At 40.7% G+C, this 20,581-nt stretch overlaps 1 long non-coding RNA gene across 2 annotated transcripts in view; it reads right to left on the bottom strand.

Moving 5' to 3' along the window:
- The window catches only part of LOC133246043 (uncharacterized), a 551,852-nt gene that overhangs the window by 313,526 nt on the left and 217,745 nt on the right, over positions 1-20,581 (bottom strand). The window lies entirely within an intron of this gene.

Genomic DNA, 20,581 nt, shown 5'->3' on the forward strand with positions numbered 1-20,581 from the left:
AACCACACCTCTTCCCTTTCATTCTTAACAAATGGAATTCATTATATAATATGAAATAAGTAGAAATTATCAAGTATCTGGTACTTAGTAGGTGCTCAATAAGTATGTACTGAAAAATAAGAAAGGAGCATTCTCCATTCTCCTAGACTTTACTCCTACCAATATCAATTATCTGCATCCTTTACTCCCTTTCCTCTTGTCCTAAAGAAGTGTTACTCCTTCCAAGCCGTCACCCTCCCTGTCACCCTCCCGTGGTTTCCTAATGCCCCCAGGTAGAATGCAAACACCTTATCAGGACATTTTCAGTCTCACTCTCTTCACCCCTTTCACAAGCACTCCTTACTCTGCATGCCTACCCCTCTGTCATTTCTTTCACCTTAACTTGGAAAAGTCAGTCAGTCTTCAATACTTACATTAATACCCAGAAAAACTACGCTCAAGCTCTCTGGCCAATGAAACTTACCACTGGATTTGACAATAATTAGCAGGTTACAGGTAATACAAACAAAAACTATCAGGGACCTTTGGGAAGACAGATTCAACGTACATGCAAAATTGAAGCAGAATGAAGGGTAAACTATATAATAAAAGTAAGACATTATTTACTTTTTTACTCTCACTCTTGTGTGAGCAAATAGTAGAGTTTTCTAGCAACATGGTATGCTATATCTCAACAACTGAATGCAGAAGCAGGTATGAAAATTCAGCTTTTACTAAACCAATAATTAATGAGCTTACCAAAATGTAAAGCCATGTTTTCCCTTTTCACTGATTTCTTTGGGAAAACGGTCATTTTTCATAAAATGTCATTTGTGGTCATATGTACTAGTTTTATTATTGCTATTTTAAATGATTTAAATATTTTTGAAATTTCTTGCTTTTAAATTCTGATATAATATACATCAATATTTATGACATACACAAAAAGCTCTTTGGGGTCCTCAACAATTTAGCAAAAAACAAGTTCTGAGACAAAAAAAAATTGAGAACCACTCCATTTCAGGATTGCTAGGCAGAGCTGTGGGCCTGTGTGAGAATGAGTACTGCATTTTGCAATGGAACTGATTACTCAGTTTCCTTCAATAGCATCTCTTGGTTTTAGAGCAGGAGAAGGAACAAAGAAAATGCATTGTTGAGCTGATCCAGTAATGGGACTTGGCAGAGTTGCAGTAGCTGGACATGGTCAAGCTGTCTTGTTCTTCTGGACAAAGAGGATAAACTGTCACCTTAATAAATTACCCCTTACATTCTGCAAGAATTTGGAAGTTTAAGGGATTTCTTAATCCTGAACTTCATTCTCCTTCATAGATCCCATTTGGATCACTTTAATCCAGTTAATTCTGTACTTACAATAGTTTTTCCAGCTTCTGAACATCAATCTCTTATGTTTAGTGACATAAACAAAGTCCATCTCTTCAACTTCACAGTTTTCTCTGTCTCTGAGGATAAACTCATTCCTGGGTCACTTCAAATAATGGAGCCTGTTAAATTATATACTCCTTGCTCTGACTCGATTACATATGTCCAGACAGCTTGGATATTCTAAAAAGTAATATAGACTGTTGATGTGATTGCAGTAATGTTGACCTGATGATTCACCCAACAAATATTTTTGGAGCATTCTGTATGAGAGAGGTACAAGCCAGACACTGAGGACTCAGCACTGAATAAAACAGGCAAAGATTCCTTCTCACTTGGTGCTTCCAGTCTAGTGGGGAAGACTGAGAAGGAAAAATAAATAAAAATAGAAATGATGGTAATGCTAGAGGGAAAGAAGCCAATAAATCTTGGGAGATGACAGAAGAACTGGAGTTATGAGTCTGAATGCTAGACAAGGTGACCAGAGAAGGTTGCATTAAAAAGGTCAAATCTGAATAAAGACCTCAAGGAGACGAGTGAGCCATGTAGTGACAGGAGAAAAAAGAAGAATCCAAGCAGGAGTCACAAATTCCCAAAGGCAGAAGAGTAACTGCTGTGCTGATGGACAGCATGGAGGCCAGTGTGGCTGGAGAAAGAGTAAGAAGAGGAGAAGAAGGAGGAAGAGGAGGAAGAGAAGGAAGAAAGGGAGGAGGAGAGGGAGGGAGAGGGATAGGGGAAGAGAGAAAGGGGAGGGAGAGGAGGAAATGTGGGGGGAAATATGAAGAAGGACAGTAGATACAAATGCTGCCAGCAATAGATAAGGAAGACACAGAAAAATCTGGCCATACCAGCTCCTCTCCCTCATGTCACCTGCTGTAATTCTCTTTTTTTTTTTATTTTTTATTGACCTACAAGTGACATCTTTTAACCTATTTTCTCCACCATTCAAGGTTCATTCTATTTTTAGCACTTAATGGAAGCAAGAAAATGGAAATAATTTAAATGTCCAACAGTTCAATTCAGTTCAGTTGCTCAGTCATGTCTGACTCTTTGCAATTCCATGGACTGCAGCGCACCAGGCTTCCCTGTCCACCACCAACTCCCAGAGCTTACTCAAACTCATGTCCATTGAGTCAGTGGATGATGCCATCCAACCATCTCATCCTCTGTCATCCCCTTTTCCTCCTGCCTTCAATCTTTGCCAGCATCAGGGTTTTTTCCAATGAGTCAGTTCTTCACAACAGGTGGCCAAAGTATTGGAGCTTCAGCTTCAGCATCAGTCCTTCCAAAGAATATTCAGGACTGATTTTCTTTAGGATGGACTGGTTTGATCTCCTTGCAGTCCAAGGGACTCTCAAATGTCCAACAATTGTCCAACAATTGTGTTTAAATAAATTATGGCATGCTATGTGATTTTTAAAATCCATAGTTCAAAGGACTTCCCTGGTGGTCCAGTGGCTGAGACTTCGCCTTTCAGCTCAGGGTATATGGTTTCAGCCCCTGATCAGGGAGCTAAGATCCCACATGCCTGGAGCCCAAAAAACAAAACATAAAACAGAAGCAATATTATAACAAATTCAAGACTTAAAAAAAAAAGGTACACATCAAAAAAATAATCTTAAAAAAATTCATAGTTCTGCAGTACATCTAGGACTTAAGAAAATGCTTATGTTATATGAGTAGATAAAAAAGTGGATCTCAAAGCTATGTGATTCATTTTGGTTAAATCCATGTATATATACATTCTTCCTCCTCCCCAGAGAATTACACCACAGTGTTAAAAATGTTTACCTCCAGGTGACTGAATTATGAGATTTTTTATTTCCTTTTATTATTTTCTAACTTTTCTACAATAAACCTATATTACTGTCATAATCAGAAAATAATAACACTTAGAAGTGAATTAAATCGTTCGGTCCAGTATTGTTTGAATCAATAAAATATTTCATCTCATAAATTAATTAAACGCCCTCAAGATGTTAAGGAGGGGTTTAAAATAGTTCAGTGTTAACAATGTTAAGGTCTGTGTTACAATATGAGTCTATAATACATTTATTTGAAGATCATATAATTGGTTTTATCTATTTACTCTAGAGAAGAATTCAGTGGCACAGTTTCATATTGGACCCCCATTTACTGTGATTAATATACTAACTTCCAGAATATTGTCAAGTAGGTCCATCTCAAAGTGTTATATTTAAAAAACTAAGGACTGCTGGAAAAGTAAGGGTCACAATGATAAATGGTCACTGTAAAATCTCATTATTTTCTTAAACAAATGTGTTTTCCAAAAGATTATAATGCTTGATATGACAGGTGAACCTCTTTAATTATTTCAGTGTGTAGAGGTTAGAACATACTGAAATGATAAAGCAAAAGCATATTTTGTGTTGTATAACCTTAGACCTCTAAATTCCACAATGCTCAGAAAATAAAACATTACGAGACTTCCCTGGTGGTCCCGTAGCTAAGACTCAGAGCACTCAATGCAGGGGGCTCAGGTGCAATCCGTGGTCAGGGAACTAGACCCCACATGCTGCGACTAAGAGTTTGAATGCTGCAACTAAAGATTCTGTATGCCACAATGAGGCTGAAGATCCCGTGAGCTGCAACTAAGATTCGACACAGCCAGGTAAATAAATAAATAAAAATATATATATTAAAAAAAAAGTATCACCAGCACTATGGAGTCTCTCCCTGTGATCACCTTCCAGACAATGCTCCATCTCCCACTCTAGATTTCACCAATATCCTGGTTTTCAACATCATAGGTGAGATTTGTCTGTGTTTGAAGTTTATATAAATAAGAATGAAACAATATGCATTTTTGTGTGCCTGACTTCTTTCATTCAACATCATGAGGTTCCTCTGTGCTGTTTTTTGTAGCTGTAACTCAGTTATGCTCACTGTGGTATCGTCTTCATTTCGATGAGTATTCTACCATTTAGTGATCCATTTTACCATCAATATAGACATTTGAGCTATTTCTGTGTTACGGAACTTGGGTTCCACTACTGGCCGCATGACAGGCCAGTAAGTCAAGTGATAATGTGTTGAGGTAAGGAAAGCTAGGTAACTGAGAAGATGATGGACTACTGTCCTTAAAAACCATCTGAACACCTTAGGCTTTTAAAGGCAGTGTGAAGGGCTGGGCTGCAGGGCAGGTGATCAGTTTGTGCTCAATTCTCCTATTGGTTGGCATCAAGGCGAAGTTTTGAGCATCACCCATCTTCTGGTTTCAACCCTTCTGGGGTCTACATGCTTGTGGCCAGCAGTTTTCATCTGGTGGCGGAATGCTTCCTATAAATACGACTTAGGAACACGTGTCAGACCTTTATCTGTATTTCAAGGAACTGGGAATTTGGAGACTCTGCTTGTGGCTGGTTCACAGACTAAAGTGTTACCAGTTTCCTGGTCAAGTACTATTCTTTGTTTCTTCATCTTCACCTTTCCTAATCATTAACTCTTGAGCCAGCTTTCTGAGACTCAGGGAAGATCTGGGAGACTAAAGCAAAACCCTTTTACTTCAAAGGCCAGGGACAAGGGCTTATATATGGTTTCATCCAGGCTGGAATTGTTATAATGAAGGCTGCTGTAGACATGTCTGTTCATGTGCTTGGATAAAAGCATCTCCACTTCAGTGTGTTAATGTTAACCCATTTGGTTCTAATCCCTACCTGTCCATTGGCATCTCCCTGGTGTCTCTTACTGGGCAACATTGCTCTCTCACTGGGTATCAGTTCCACAGGGAATTCTAACCTGAACTGGGATTAAGAACCACTGAGATAGATGTTGAAACTCTGAGACAAAAGGAGGAGAGGAATCCAGTTCAGGGGATTTTGGATGACTTGTTTCCAGAAAGAGGACCATAAAATGCAATATAAAAAATAAGCCGTGTTCATTTTTATTTTGTATTCCCTTTTTTTCCTTCAAGTTCCAAAAGCAAAAGATTACATGGACTGAGTTTATGATACTTTCAGTGGCCTCCAGATTATTTTGAAAATTCCCCAGATTCTTAAAGCAAGGTTGTTTTAGACATGTTTTAAAGTTACGTGTGTCATGATATGGCATACTTGGGGTCGGGGATTAGGCTTTCAAAAATTCAGACAGACACTAGTGAACTGTCCCAGCTCCTGAAGTGGGGAGATTTCAAAAATGGCAAGAGTTAACTTTCTGTGGTCCAGATCAACCTGGAATGAAATGAAATCTGCTTAATAATCATTGTTGCAACCGAGAATTTGGTTGGCACTGTTTAATTCCCTGGTTTCTTGAAACTGTTTTTTTGGATTCATGCCCAGGAACTGTCTTGATGAATGTATTTCAGAGAAGGGAAAAAACAAAAATGAACAATGTAGCTCTAGAAAATACAGCAATAGAAAGTACTGAAATACCACAAAATGCTAAGAATATGTTCCTCTTTGGGATAAGTCTCCAATGTGCATTGGAAGATAGGAGAGAACAGATACCATACACTCAGTTCTTTTGTGATATGTGCAGAATATATTAGAAACTTTATAGTATTTATATGTAGTTCAATGCCCTCAATTTGTAGTGTGAGAGTTGTTTTAAGATTCCACTGGACCCAGAATAACTCCTTCACCAGCCTCCCCTACTGCCTGACTTGGCATGAACTCAATCTCTTGGCCAAGAAACATTATTTGAACTTTGACCTTTATATGCCAAAGGTAGTGCAGACATATAAATACTCCATCCTTGCCTTCAAAGAACTTATAATTTTTTATGGGTGGGGAAGGCCAATACTCACACATAGAAAAATAAAACTTCAAGGCCAAGCATGATGTGTCAGAAGAAGACCTCTAAGCTGAGTGATCAGGACAGGCTTCTTTGAAGCAGTAGGTTTGAACTGAATCTTAAAGGATGGTCAGGCTTCTCATGAACAGGCAGGAAGGAGGAGGGCACAGACTAGAGCAAAGGTGCAGCAAAGGAAAGGGGCAGATGTTCTGAGAATAATGAGGACAATCCTGTTGGAATTTGAGACTCTTCTAAAGCAGTGGTTATTAAAGTTTTGTGATTGGGACTGAGGCAGAGAAGAAGATTATGCATATTCACAATCTACCGATTCCACATCCCTGTGTTAGAAGATGCCAAAAAATCTGGGATGACTGAGTAGAAATCAAGATGGTGACAATGCAGCAAATTGATAGAAACAAAACAATCAAGAATGAAAATCCAAAGCAAAACTTTTTCATATATGAATTAATTCCCCAAATAGCAGTAATTGAAATCCATGAACAACTTAAGACCACTCTTATGATGTTCTGTTTAGGGCATTCTTCTAGCTTTTCAAGCAGGAAACCTTGTCTTCCATCCTCCCCTCATCAACCTCTTCCCTATGATCTGTTCAGCAACAGAGCTCACAGCTCTGCCTCCTTCACAATGCAAGCCAGCTCATCTCCCACTACCTTCTAACTGGTCTCCCTGCTTTATTTGTTAACTTTTGTGACCACCTCATTCTTCCCACCCCAGTTTCAATCTATGCTTTACACAGCGGCTAGAATGTCATCTAAAAATCCTGAATTGGAGCAAATATTTATCCCCCCTTTTAAAACACACCTATGGTCTCCACTGTACTCAGGATGACATAAAGAATCTATAACATGCCCACACGACCCTGGAGGGACCCACCCTGTCCCTTCTCTAAAGCCATCTTTCCTCATGCTCCCCTTCATTAGGTTATTGGAACCTGCTCACTTCTGGGTCTTCAATCTAGCCATGCCACTCATTCTCACAGCGTTTAGTCTTTTATTTCATGGCACTTAGCACAGTTTGTAGATATACATGTAACTTTTGTGTTTAAAGCATCATGAAAATCATCACTGGGCCTAGCAGCTTGACACTTAAGGTTTACAACAAATAAAATCTATAGTGCATGAAACAGGGAATTCTGACACCTCTCTGTCCTAAATTCAAGTCCTCGATAATCTCTCAGTTCAGTTCAGTTCAGTTCAGCTGCTTAGTCGTGTCCGACTCTTTGCGACCCCATGAATCGCAGCACGCCAGGCCTCCCTGTCCATCACCAACTCCCGGAGTTCACTCAAACTCACGTCCATCGAGTCAGTGATGCCATCCAGCCATCTCATCCTTTGTCATCCCCTTCTCCTCCTGCCCCCAATCCCCCCAGCATCAGAGTCTTTTCCAATGAGTCAACTCTTCGCATGAGGTGGCCAAAGTACTGGAGTTTCAGCTTTAGCATCATTCCTTCCAAAGAAATCCCAGGGCTGATCTCCTTCAGAATGGACTGGCTGGATCTCCTTGCAGTCCAAGGGACTCTCAAGAGTCTTCTCCAACACCACAGTTCAAAAGCATCAATTCTTCGGCGCTCAGCCTTCTTCACGGTCCAACTCTCACATCCATACATGACCACAGGAAAAATCATAGCCTTGACTAGACGGACCTTTGTTGGCAAAGTAATAATCTCTACCACCAAATTAATAATTCATTTGATTGATTACTTATAAGCAGTCTTTATTCAAACAAAAAAGGGAAGGGTTAAATTCTCAAGCACAGAAGAAAAATATTGCATTTTTGAAAGCTTTGTTGTTGTTCAGTCACTTAAGTCGTATATGACTCTTTGCGACCCCTGGACTGCAGCACACTTAAGCTTCATATGGATGCCATTCTGAACAATAAAAGGGCCCACTCTTGAAATGTGGCGTATTTAGAAATAGTGGGAAGTATGAAAAGAAAATCATAATAATAGTACAGTCTTTATTGCATGTGATGTTCCAGGCTTTCTGTTACACTTTTTATAGGCATTATCTGTAACCTTACAACTATTTTGAAACTAGGTATTATAGCCTCCATTTACAAATGATAAAAGTAAAAGATTATTTTCCATTAATCTCAGAGCAGGAGGGATTGATGAAGCCAGGCTTTAAAAGATCTACAATTTGCACAATGTAATCTCTTTGCAATTAGCAACATATTACAGAATTACCACATCTATTGATATATCCTATATTGGTTGACAGGAGAACCATAGATGCATTTTGAATAATAAAGAATATCATTTAGAATCAACACTGTCTCATTCAAGGTTTCAGCTGGAGAGACTTTAGGATTAAAAAGAAACTAAACTCAAATTAAATTATAAATGTGTGTGATTCACATGACAAAAAGTGGCCCTTGACCCCCATGCCTTGTAAACCTGTATGACTCCCTAATATGTGCTGGTGAATCCATAGGCTGGTTGAGCAAATATTTAAGCACATGTAAGAGCAATAACTGCTCCTGAGGAAATCTTCACTGCCCTAGCATGCCGTGAGACCATAAATATTCCAAGAGATGGAGCACTATTAGGGAGTGATATTCCAAGTTGACCTGGTATGAAGAGGAGACTGCTTGAGAGCTTTGAGACTTCATCAGACTTGGACTTGCTGACAATACCTATGAATATGACGTTACCCGGAAGCAGAGTCTTATAGATATAATTCAGTTAGGGATCTTAAAATGAGATCATCCTGGATTTTGGGTGGCCCCCAAACCAATGACTGATGTTCTTGTAAGAGAAGGAAAGGGAGACTTCACTCAGGGTCACCAAGAAGAACACATGGAGACAGAGGCAGATACCACAGTCACACTGTCACAAGCCAAGGGATGCCAAGGCTTGCTGGCAACCACCAGAACCTAGAAGCATGGAACAGATACTCGCTCAGAGCCTCCAGAAAGAACTAACCCTGCTGACATTGTGATTTCAGACTTAAAGTCTCTAGAATTTTAAGAGAATCAATGTCTATTGCTTTAAGCCATCAGGCTTGTGGTCTTTGTAGTAGCAGCCCTTGGAAATAAATATGGGCCCCAAGGCTCATGTCTCAGTGTAGAAGTAAATAGAAATGACTTACAGGAAGTATTGCACTGAGCTCCTGCAGGAACTTGTTTGCCAGGATTTATACAACACATACAGTTGACTAATTTCTATAGAGACAAAAGACTAGGTTAACATTCCAGTAATTTGATGAAATCTCTATGACATTAAAGAGAGAGGCCATAGAGGATCCTGCTGTGATGTATGTCAGAGAGTGTTTTGCCTATGTTCTCCTCTAGGAGTTTTATAGTTTCTGGTCTTACGTTGGGATCTTTAATCCATTTTGAGTTTATTTTTGTATATGGTGTTAGCACTCTCTGACATACATCACAGCAGGATCCTCTATGACCCACCTCCCAGAATATTGGAAATAAAAGCAAAAATAAACAAATGGGACCTAATTAAACTTAAAAGCTTCTGCACATCAAAGGAAACTATTAGCAAGGTGAAAAGGCAGCCTTCAGAATGGGAGAAAATAATAGCAAATGAAGCAACCGACAAACAACTAATCTCAAAAATATACAAGCAACTCTTACAGCCCAACTCCAGAAAAATAAATGACCCAATCAAAAAATGGGCCAAAGATCTAAATAGACATTTCTCCAAAGAAAACATACAGATGGCTAACAAACACATGAAAAGATGCTCAACATCACTCATTATCAGAGAAATGCAAATCAAAACCACTATGAGGTACCATTTCACACCAGTCAGAATGGCTGCAATCCAAAAGTCTACAAATAATAAATGCTGGAGAGGGTGTGGAGAAAAGGGAACCCTCTTACACTGTTGGTGGGAATGCAAACTAGTACAGCCACTATGGAGAACAGTGTGGAGATTCCTTAAAAAACTGGAAATAGAACTGCCTTATGATCCAGCAATCCCACTGCTGGGCATACACACTGAGGAAACCAGAAGGGAAAGAGACACGTGTACCCCAATGTTCATCGCAGCACTGTTTATAATAGCCAGGACATGGAAGCAACCTAGATGTCCATCAACAGATGAATGGATAAGAAAGCTGTGGTACATATACACAATGGAGTATTACTCAGCCATTAAAAAGAATACATTTGAATCAGTTCTAATGAGGTGGATGAAACTGGAGCCTATTATACAGAGTGAAGTAAGCCAGAAGGAAAAACACCAATACAGTATACTAACGCATATATATGGAATTTAGAAAGATGGTAACGATAACCCTGTATACGAGACAGCAAAAGAGACACTCACGTATAGAACAGTCTTATGGACTCTGTGGGAGAGGGAGAGGGTGGGAAGATTTGGGAGAATGGCATTGAAACATGTAAAATATCATGTATGAAACGAGATGCCAGTCCAGGTTCAATGCACGATACTGGATGCTTGGGGCTGGTGCACTGGGACGACCCAGAGGGATGGTATAGGGAGGGAGGAGGGAGGAGGATTCAGGATGGGGAACACATGTATACCTGTGGTGGATTCATTTTGATATTTGGCAAAACTAATACAATTATGTAAAGTTTAAAAATAAAATAAAATTAATTTAAAAAATTAAAAAAAAAAAAAAAGAGAGAGAGGCCAGATTACATGTGTAGCCTTGGTTGAATTCAAGATGCCTGGGTAGGCCCTTGCAGAAAATAAAGTCCTGTAAGTCTGTAAGCCTCATGTGGATAGTGTTTGGATCCTAGGGTGCTGGTGGCCTTCCACCCTCCAGCACGACATCCAGGCTGGGAAAGAGGTGAGCACCTGGGCAGGTGGAAGGAGGATGGAAACAGGCCTAGCCTGCAAATGGGGATGATGCTGAAGTGAAGCCCACCTCTGTACCTTCCACTTCATTTTTTGGCCTTTCCCTCTGTGTCAGGTAGTTAGAGAGGGAGCAGCACTGGACAGAAACACCAGGGCAGATGATTGGTTCATGGCACTTGTGGAAAAGAGGCTTTGAGTTCAAGGCTCTGTTGGGACTGAGAGGCCATGGGAAGGAGGTGGTTGCCCGTGGGCCTGATGGCTGTTGGAAAAAGCAAGATCAAGAACAATAGTATAAGAGACATCAGAACATCTCAAGAACCCCTCAACTATAGGGATAATTTGAGGGCTGAGGTTGCAGCTGCTTTAGCTAATAGAAGTGGAGGAAAAGGCCATTGTTAAACCACAATGAGATCCCACCTCATAGCCACTGGATGGTTATTACTATTTAAAAAAGCAAACAAAAACAAAACAGAAAATAATGAGTACTGGTGATGATGCAGAGGAACTGAAACCTCTGCTTATCGTTGATGAGATGCAATGAAACGGTACAGCCACTGTGGAAAAAAGTATGGTGGTTCTACAAAAAATTAAAAGTATAATTAAATTACCATATGATCCTCAATAATTCTTCTGGATATATATTCAAAAGAACTGAAAGCAAGGTATTGAAGAGATATTGGTACACCAATTTCATAGCAGCATTATTCATAACAGCCAGTATTGCTTATCAAGGGTCTATCAACAGATGAAAGGGTAAACGAAATGTTATATAAAATACAATGGAAGATTTAAATATATGGCAAATAGATGGGGGAAAGTGGAAATAGTGACAGATTTTATTTTTCTTGGGCTTCAAAATCACTGAAGATGGTGACTGCAGCCACGAAATTAAGACACTTGCTCCTTGGAAGAAAAACTATGACAAATCTAGACAGTATATTAAAAAGCAGAGACATCACTTTGCTGGCAAAGGCCCATATGGCCAAAGCTATGGTCTTACCAGTAGTCATGTATGGCTGTGAGAGCTTGACTGTAAGAAAGCTGAGAGCCGAAGAATTGATGCTTTTGAACTGTGGTGTTGGAGAAGACCCTTGAGAGTCCCTTGGATGGCAAGGAGATCCAATCAGTCATTCCTAAGGGAAATCAGTCCTGAGTATTCATTGGAAGGACTGATGCTGAAGCTGAAACTCCAATACTTTGGCCACCTGATATGAAGAACTGACTCTTTGGAAAAGACCCTGAAGCTGGGAAAGACTGAGGGCAGGAGGAGAAGGGGATGACAGAGGATGAGATGATTGGATGGCATCATCAACACAATGGACATGAGTTTGAGCAAACTCAGGGAGATAATGAAGGACAGGGAAGCCTGGCATGCTACAGTCCATGGGGTTACAAAGAGTTGGATACAACTTAGCCACTGAACAATAACAATACAATGGAATATTATTCAGCCATAAAAGGAAGGACATTTTGATACATGCTATAACATGGATGACCCTTGAGGACATTATACTAAATGAAATAAAGTGAAAGGTGCTCAGTCTTGTCCGACTCTTTGTGATCCCATAGACTATACAATCCATGGAATTCTCCAAGCCAGAATACTGGAGTGGGTAGCCTTTCCCTTCTCCAGGAGTTCTTCCCAACCAAGGAATCGAACCCAAGTCTCCTGAATTGCACACAGATTCTTTGCCAGCTGAGCCACAAGGGAAGCCCAAATGAAATAAGATGATCACAAAAAGACAAATGCTATGTTTCCACTTATATGAGATTGCTAGCTACAGCATCAAATTCATAGATACAGAAAGTAAAATGAAGTTTTTCAGGATCTAAAGTGGGGGTGGAGTGGGGGAAATGAGAAATATTTATTTAATGGGGAGAGAGTTTCAGTTTTACAAGATGAAAAGAGTTCTGGAGATGGATGGTGGTAATATTTATACAATATAAATATACTTCATATACTAGCAGTGTATATACCACTGCATATGCAGTGTATATATTTTGTGTGTATATATATATACATATATGGGCTTCCCTCATAGCTGAGTTGGTAAAAAATATGCCAGCAATGCAGGAGACCCCCAGCTCAGAGGGCTCAAACAAACCTTGTGTGACCCAGAGACCCCTCAGAGACTGAGACAGAACTGTGTTCGAGTGTCTCCTGCAGAAGTACAGGTCAGCAGTGGACTGCCACAGGGACAGGGGCTCTGGGTGCAGCAGACCTGGTTATGGCATAAGCCCTCTCTAAGGAGGTTGCCATTAACTCCACCATAGAGCTGCCAGAACTTACACAAGACAGGGGAAAGAGACTCTTGGCGCAAACGAAACCTTTTGAACACCAGGACCCAGGAGAAGGGAGCAGTGACCCTACAAGAGACTGACACACACTTGCCCATGATTGTCCAGGAGTCTCTAGTGGAGGCATGGGTCAGCGGTGGCCTGCTGCAGGGTTGGGGGCACTGAGTGTAGCAGTCCATGCATAGAACTTTTTGAAGGAGGTGCCATTATCTTCATTACCTCCACCATAGATTCAGTTCAGTTCAGTCTCTCAGTCATGTCTGACTCTTTGCGACCTCATGGACTGCAGCACACCAGGCCACCCTGTCCATCACCAACTCCCGGAGTCTACCCAAACACATGTCATTGAGTCGGTGATGCCATCCAATCATGTCATCCTCTGTCATCCCCTTCTCCTCTCGCCTTCAAATTTTCCCAGCAACAGGGTCTTTTCAAGTGAGTCAGTTCTTCGTATAAGGTGGACAAAGTATTGGAATTTCAGCTTCAATGTCATTCCTTCCACGAACACTCAGGACTGATCTTATTTAGGATGGACTGGGTGGATCTTCTTGCTGTCCAAGGGACTCTCAAAAGTCTTCTCCAACACCACATTCAAAAGCACCAATTCTTCGGCACTCAGCTTTCTTCATAGTCCAAATCGCACATCCATACATCAGTTCAGTTCAGTCATTCAGTCATGTCCAACTCTTTGCGACCCCATGAATCACAGCACGCCAGGCCTCCCTGTCCATCACCAACTCTGGGAGTCCACCCAAACCCATGTCCATTGACTTGATGCCATCCAACCATCTCATTCTCTTTTGTCCCCTTCTCCTCCTGCCCTCAATCTTTCTCAGCATCAGGGTCTTTTCCAATAAGTCAGTTCTTTGCATCAGGTGGCCAAAGTATTGGAATTTCAGCCTCAGCATCAGTCCTTCCAATGAACATCCAGGACTGATCTCCTTTAGGAAGGACTGGTTGGATCTCCTTGCAGTCCAAGGGACTCTTAAGCGTCTTCTCCAACACCATAGTTCAAAAGCATCAATTCTTCGGCACTCAGCTTTCTTCATACTCCAACTCTCACATCCACAAACACAAGAGAAGACACTGCACATGGACATCACCAGATGGTCAACACTGAAATCAGATTGATTATATTCTTTGCGGCCAGAGATGGAGAACCTATATACAGTCAACAAAAACAAGACCAGGAGCTGACTGTGGCTCAGACCATGAACTCCTTATTGCCAAATTCAGACTGAAATGGAAGAAAGTAGGGAAAACCACTAGACCATTCAGGTATGACCTAAATCAAATCCCTTATGATTATACAGTGGAAGTGAGACATAGATATAAGGGACTAGATCTGATAGATGGAGTGCCTGATGAACTATGGTTGGAGGTTCCTAACACTGTACAGGAGACAGGGATCAAGACCATCCCCATGGAAAAGAAATGCAAAAAAGCAAAATGGCTGTCTGGGGAGGCCTTACAAATAGCTGTGAAAAGAAGAGAAGTGAAAAGCAAAGGAGAAAAGGAAAGATATAAGCATCTGAATGCAGAGTTCCAAAGAATAGCAAGAAGAGATAAGAAAGCCTTCTTCAGCGATCAATGCAAAGAAATAGAGGAAAACAATAGAATGGGAAAGACTAGAGATCTCTTCAAGAAAATTAGAGATACCAAGGGGACATTTCATGCAAAGATGGGCTCAATAAAGGACAGAAATGGTATGGACCTAACAGAAGCTGAAGATATTAAGAAGAGGCAGCAGAAATACACAGAAGAACTATACAAAAAAGATCTTCACAACCCAGATAATCACGATGGTGAGATCACTCACCTAGAGCCAGATATCCTGGAATGTGAAGTCAAGTGGGCCTTAAAAAGCATCATTACAAACAAAGTTAGTGGTGGTGATGGAATTCCAGTTGAGTTCTTTTAAATCCTGAAAGATGATGCTGTTAAAGTGCTGCACTCAATGTGTGAGCAAATTTGGAAAACTCAGCAGTGGCCACAGGACTGGAAAAGGTCAGTTTTCATTGCAATCCCAAAGAAAGGCAATGCCAAAGAATGCTCAAACTACCACACAATTGCACTCATCTCACATGCTAGTAAGGTAATGCTCAAAATTCTCCAAGCCAGGCTTCAGCAATATGCAAACCATGAACTTCCAGATGTTCAAGCTGGTTTTAGAAAAGGCAGAGGAACCAGAGATCAAATTGCCAACACCCGCTGGATCATGGAAAAAGCAAGAGTGTTCCAGAAAAACATCTATTTCTGCTTTATTGACTATGCCAAAGCCTTTGACTGTGTGGATCCCAATAAAGTGTGGAAAATTCTGAAAGAAATGGGAATACCAGACCACCTGAACTGCCTCTTGAGAAACCTATATGCAGGTCAGGAAGCAACAGTTAGACCTGGCCATGGAACAACAGACTGGTTCCAAATAGGAAAAGGAGTACAATAGGAAAAGGAGTGTATATTGTCACCCTGCTTATTTAACTTCTATGCAGAGTACATCATGAGAAATGCTGTGCTGGAAAAAACACAAGCTGGAATCAAGATTGCTGGGAGAAATATCAATAACCTCAGATATGCAGATGACACCACCCTTATGGCAGAAAGTGAAGAGGAACTCAAAAGTCTCTTGATGAAAGTGAAAGTGGAGAGTGAAAAGGTTGGCTTAAAGCTCAACATTCAATAAACGAAGATCATGGCATCTGGTCCCATCACTTCATGGGAAATAGATGGGGAAACAGTGGAAACAGTGTCAGACTTTATTTTTCTGGGCTCCAAAATCACTGCAGATGGTGACTGCAGCCATGAAATTAAAAGACGCTTACTCCTTGGAAGGAAAGTTATGACCAACCTAGATAGCATATTCAAAAGCAGAGACATTACTTTGCCAACAAAGGTCTGTCTAATCGAGGCTATGGTTTTTCCAGTGGTCATGTATGGATGTGAGAGTTGGACTGTGAAGAAAGCTGAGTACCGAAGAATTGATGCTTTTGAACTGTGGTGTTGGAGAAGACTCTTGAGAGTAGGAGATCCAACCAGTCCATTCTGAAGGAGATCAGCCCTGGGATTTCTTTGGAAGGAATGATGTTAAAGCTGAAACTCCAGTACTTTGGCCACCTCATGCGAAGAGTTGACTCATTGGAAAAGACTCTGATGCTGGGAGGGATTGGGGGCAGGAGGAGAAGGGGATGACAGAGGATGAGATGGATGGATGGCATCACTGACTCGGTGGAGGTGAGTCTGAGTGAACTCCGGGCGTTGGTGATGACAGGGAGGCCTGGCATGCTGCAATTCATGGGGTCGCAAAGAGTCAGACACAATTGAGCGACTGAACTGAACTGAACTCACATCCATACATGACTACTGGAAAAAACCATAGCCTTGACTAGACGGACCTTTGTTGACAAAGTAATGTCTCTGCTTTTGAATATGCCATCACCTCCATTAGCTTTGTGTAGTGATGCTTCCTAAGGCCACTTGGCTTCGCATTCCAGGATGTCTGGCTCTAGGTGAGTGATCACACCATCATGATTATCTGGGTTGTGAAGATATTTTTTGTACAGTTCTTCTGTGTTTTTTGCCACCTCTTCTTAATATCTTCTGCTTCTGTTAGGTCCATACCATTTCTGTCCTTTATCGAGCCCATCTTTGCATGAAATGTTCCCTTGGTATCTCTGATTTTCTTGAAGAGATCTCTAGTCTTTCCCATTCTATTGTTTTCCTCTATTTCTTTGCATTGATCACTGAGGAAGTCTTACTTATCTCTCCTTGCTATTCTTTGGAACTCTACATTCAAATGACTTCCCTGGTGGCTCAGACGGTAATGGGTATATCTTTCCTTTGCCTCCTTTGCCTGTTGCTTCTCTTATTTTCACAGCTATTTGTAAGGCCTCCTCAGACAGCCATTTTGCCTTTTTGCATTTCTTTTTATTGGGGGTGGTCTTGATCCCTGCCCCCTGTACAGTGTCACAAACCTCTGTCCATAGTTCTTCAGGCACTATGTCTATCAAATCTATTCCCTTGAACCTATTTCTCCCTTCCACTGTATAATCATAAGGGATTTTATTTAGGTCATACCTGAATTGTCTAGTGGTTTCCCCAACTTTCTTCAATTTAAGTCTGAATTTGGCAATAAGGAGTTCATGAGCTAAGCCACAGTCAGCTCCTGGTCTTGTTTTTGCTGACTGTATATAGGTTCTCCATCTTTGGCTTCAAAGAATATAATCAATCTGATTTTGGTATTGACCATCTGGTGATGTTCATGTGCAGAGTCTTCTCTGGTGTTGTTGGAAGAGGGTGTTTGCTATGACCAGTGCATTCTCTTGGCAAAACTCTGTTAGCCCTTGACCTTCTTCATTCTGTACTCCAAGGCCAAATTTGACTGTTATTGCAGGTATTTCTTGATTTCCTACTTTTGCATTCCAGTCCCATATAATGAAAAGGATGTCTTTTGGGGGTATTAGTTCTAGAATCTCTTGTAGATCTTCATAGAACTGTTCAGCTTCTTCAGCATTAGTGGTCAGGGCACAGACTTGGATTACTGTGATATTGAATGATTTGCCTTGGAAACGGACAGAAATCATTCTGTCGCTTTTGAGATTGCATCCAAGTACTGCATTTAGGACTCTTTTGTTGACTATGATGGCTACTCCATTTCTTCTAAAGGATTCTTGCCCACAGAAGTAGATATAATGGTCATCTGAGTTAAATTCACCCATTCTAGTCCATTTTAGTTCACTAATTCCTAAAATTTCAACATTCACTCTTGCCATCTCCTGTTTGACCACTTCCAATTTGCCTTGATTCATGGACCTAACGTTTTAGGTTCCTATGCAAGATTGCTCTTTATAGCATTGGACTTTACTTCCATCACCCATTACATCTACAACTGGGTGCTGCTTTTGCTTTGGCTCTGTCTCTTCATTCTTTCTGGAGTTTTTCTCCACTCTTCTCCAGTGGTATATTTGGCACCTACCAACCTGGGGAGTTCACCTATTGGTTTCCTATTTTTTTCCTTTTTCATACTGTTCATGGGGTTCTCAAGGCAAGAATATGGAAGTTGTTTGCCATTCCCTTCTTCAGTGGGCCATGTTTTGTCAGAACTCTCCACCATGACCCGTCTGTCTTAGGTGGCCCTACACAGCATGGCTAAGAGTTTTACTGAGTTAGACAAGACTGTGGTCCATGTGATCAGTTTGGTTAGTTATCTGTGACTGTGGTTTTCAGTCTGTCTGCCCTCTTATGGAGAAGAATAGGAGGTTTCTGGAAGTTTCCTGATGGGAGAGACTGACTGAGGGGGAACCTGAGTCTTGTTCTGATGGGCGGGGCTGTGCTCAGTAAGTCTTTAATCCAGTTTTCTGTTGATGTATGGGACTTGTTCCATCCCTGTTATTTACCTGGTGCCTACCATCCCCAAGAAAAAGAAATGCAAAAAGGCAAAATGGTTGTCTGAGGAGGCCTTACAAATAGCTGTGAAAGGAGAGAAGAGAACAGCAAAGGAGAAAAGAAAAGATATACCTATTCAAATGCAGAGTTCGAAAGAATAGTAAGGAGAATTAAAAACGCCTTCCTCATGATAATACAAGAAATAGGGGAAAACAATAGAATGGGAAAGGCTAGAGATCTCTTCAAGAAAATTAGAGATATCATTCTCTATGTACCAAGGGAACATTTCATGCAAAGATGGGCATAATAAGAGAGAAATGGTATGGACCTAACAGAAGCAGAAGATATCAAGAAGCAGTGGCAAGAATACACAGAAGAACTATACAAAAAAAGATCTTCACGACCCAGATAAGCATGATGGTGTGATCAGTCACCTAGAGCCAGACATCCTGGAATGTGAAGTCAAGTGGGCCTTAGGAAGCATCCCTACACAAAGCTAGTGGAGGTGATGGAATTCCAGTTGAGCTATTTCAAGTCCTAAAAGATGATGCTGTGAAAGTGCTGTGCTCAATATGGGATTTGGAAAACTCAGCAGTGGCCACAGGACTGGCAAGGTCAGTTTTTATTCCAATCCCAAGGAAAGGCAATGCCAAAGAATGCTCAAACTACCACACAATTGCACTCATCTCACATGCTAGCAAAGTAATGCTCAAAATTCTCCAAGCCAGACTTCAACAGTAGGTGGACTGTGAACTTCCAGATGTTCCAGCTGGATTAGGAAAAGGCAGAGGAACCAGAGATCAAACTGCCAACATCCATTGGATCATCAAAAAAGCAAGAGAGTTCCAGAAAACTACTGACTATGTAGCAGTTCCAGAAAACTACGGCTTTACTGACTATGCCAAAGCCTTTGACTGTGTGGATCACAAAAAACTGTGGAAAATTCTGAACAAGATGAGAATACCAGACCACCTGACCTGCCTCCTGAGAAATCTGTATACAGGTCAGCAAACAATAGTTAGAACTGGACATGAAACAACAGACTGGTTCCAAATCAGGAAAGGGGTACGTCAAGGCTGTATATTTTCACCCTGCTTATTATTTAATTTATATGCAGAGTACATCATGAGAAACACTGGGCTGGATGAAATACAACCTGAAATCAAGATTTCTGGGAAAAATATCAATAACCTCAGATATGCAGATGATACCACTCTTATGGCAGAAAGTGAAGAAGAACTAAAGAGCCTCTTGATGAAAGTGAAAGTGGAGAGTGAAAAAGTTGTCTTAAAGCTCAACATTCAGAGAACTGAGATCATGGCATCTGGTCCCATCATTTCATGGCAAATAGATGGGGAAGCAATGGAAACAGTGACAGACTTTATTTTTTTGGGCTCCAAAATCATTGCAGATGGTGACTGCAGCCATGAAATTAAAAGACGCTTGCTCCATGAAAGAAAAGTTATGATTAACCTAAATAGCATATTAAAAAGCAAAGACATTACTTTGCCAACAAAGGTCCATACAGTCAAAGCTAAGATTTTCCCAGTAGTCATGTGTGGATGTAAGAGTTGGACTATAAAGAAAGCTGAACACTGAAGAATTGATGCTTTTGAACTGTGGTGTTAGAGAAAACTCTTGAGAGTCCTTTGGACTGCAAAGAGATCCAGTCAGTCAATCCTAAGGGAAATCAGTCCTGAATATTCATTTGAAGGACTGATGCTGAAACTGAAACTCCAATACTTTGGCCACCTGATGCGAAGAACTGACTCACTGGAAAAGACCCTGATGCTGGGAAAGAAACTGATACACACACACACACACTAACGTGTTATATACATCATATAACAGTATTATATTCCACTGAACTAGTATATACCATTGAACTATACTTTTTAACATGGTTAAAATGGTAAATTTTATGTTGTTTTACCACAATTAAAAGGCATTAGTTCATTCCACTATTCTACCCTGAATACATGCACAGGC

This window comes from Bos javanicus, chromosome 4, assembly GCF_032452875.1.
Source record: "Bos javanicus breed banteng chromosome 4, ARS-OSU_banteng_1.0, whole genome shotgun sequence".
Classification (NCBI taxonomy): Eukaryota; Metazoa; Chordata; class Mammalia; order Artiodactyla; family Bovidae; genus Bos; species Bos javanicus.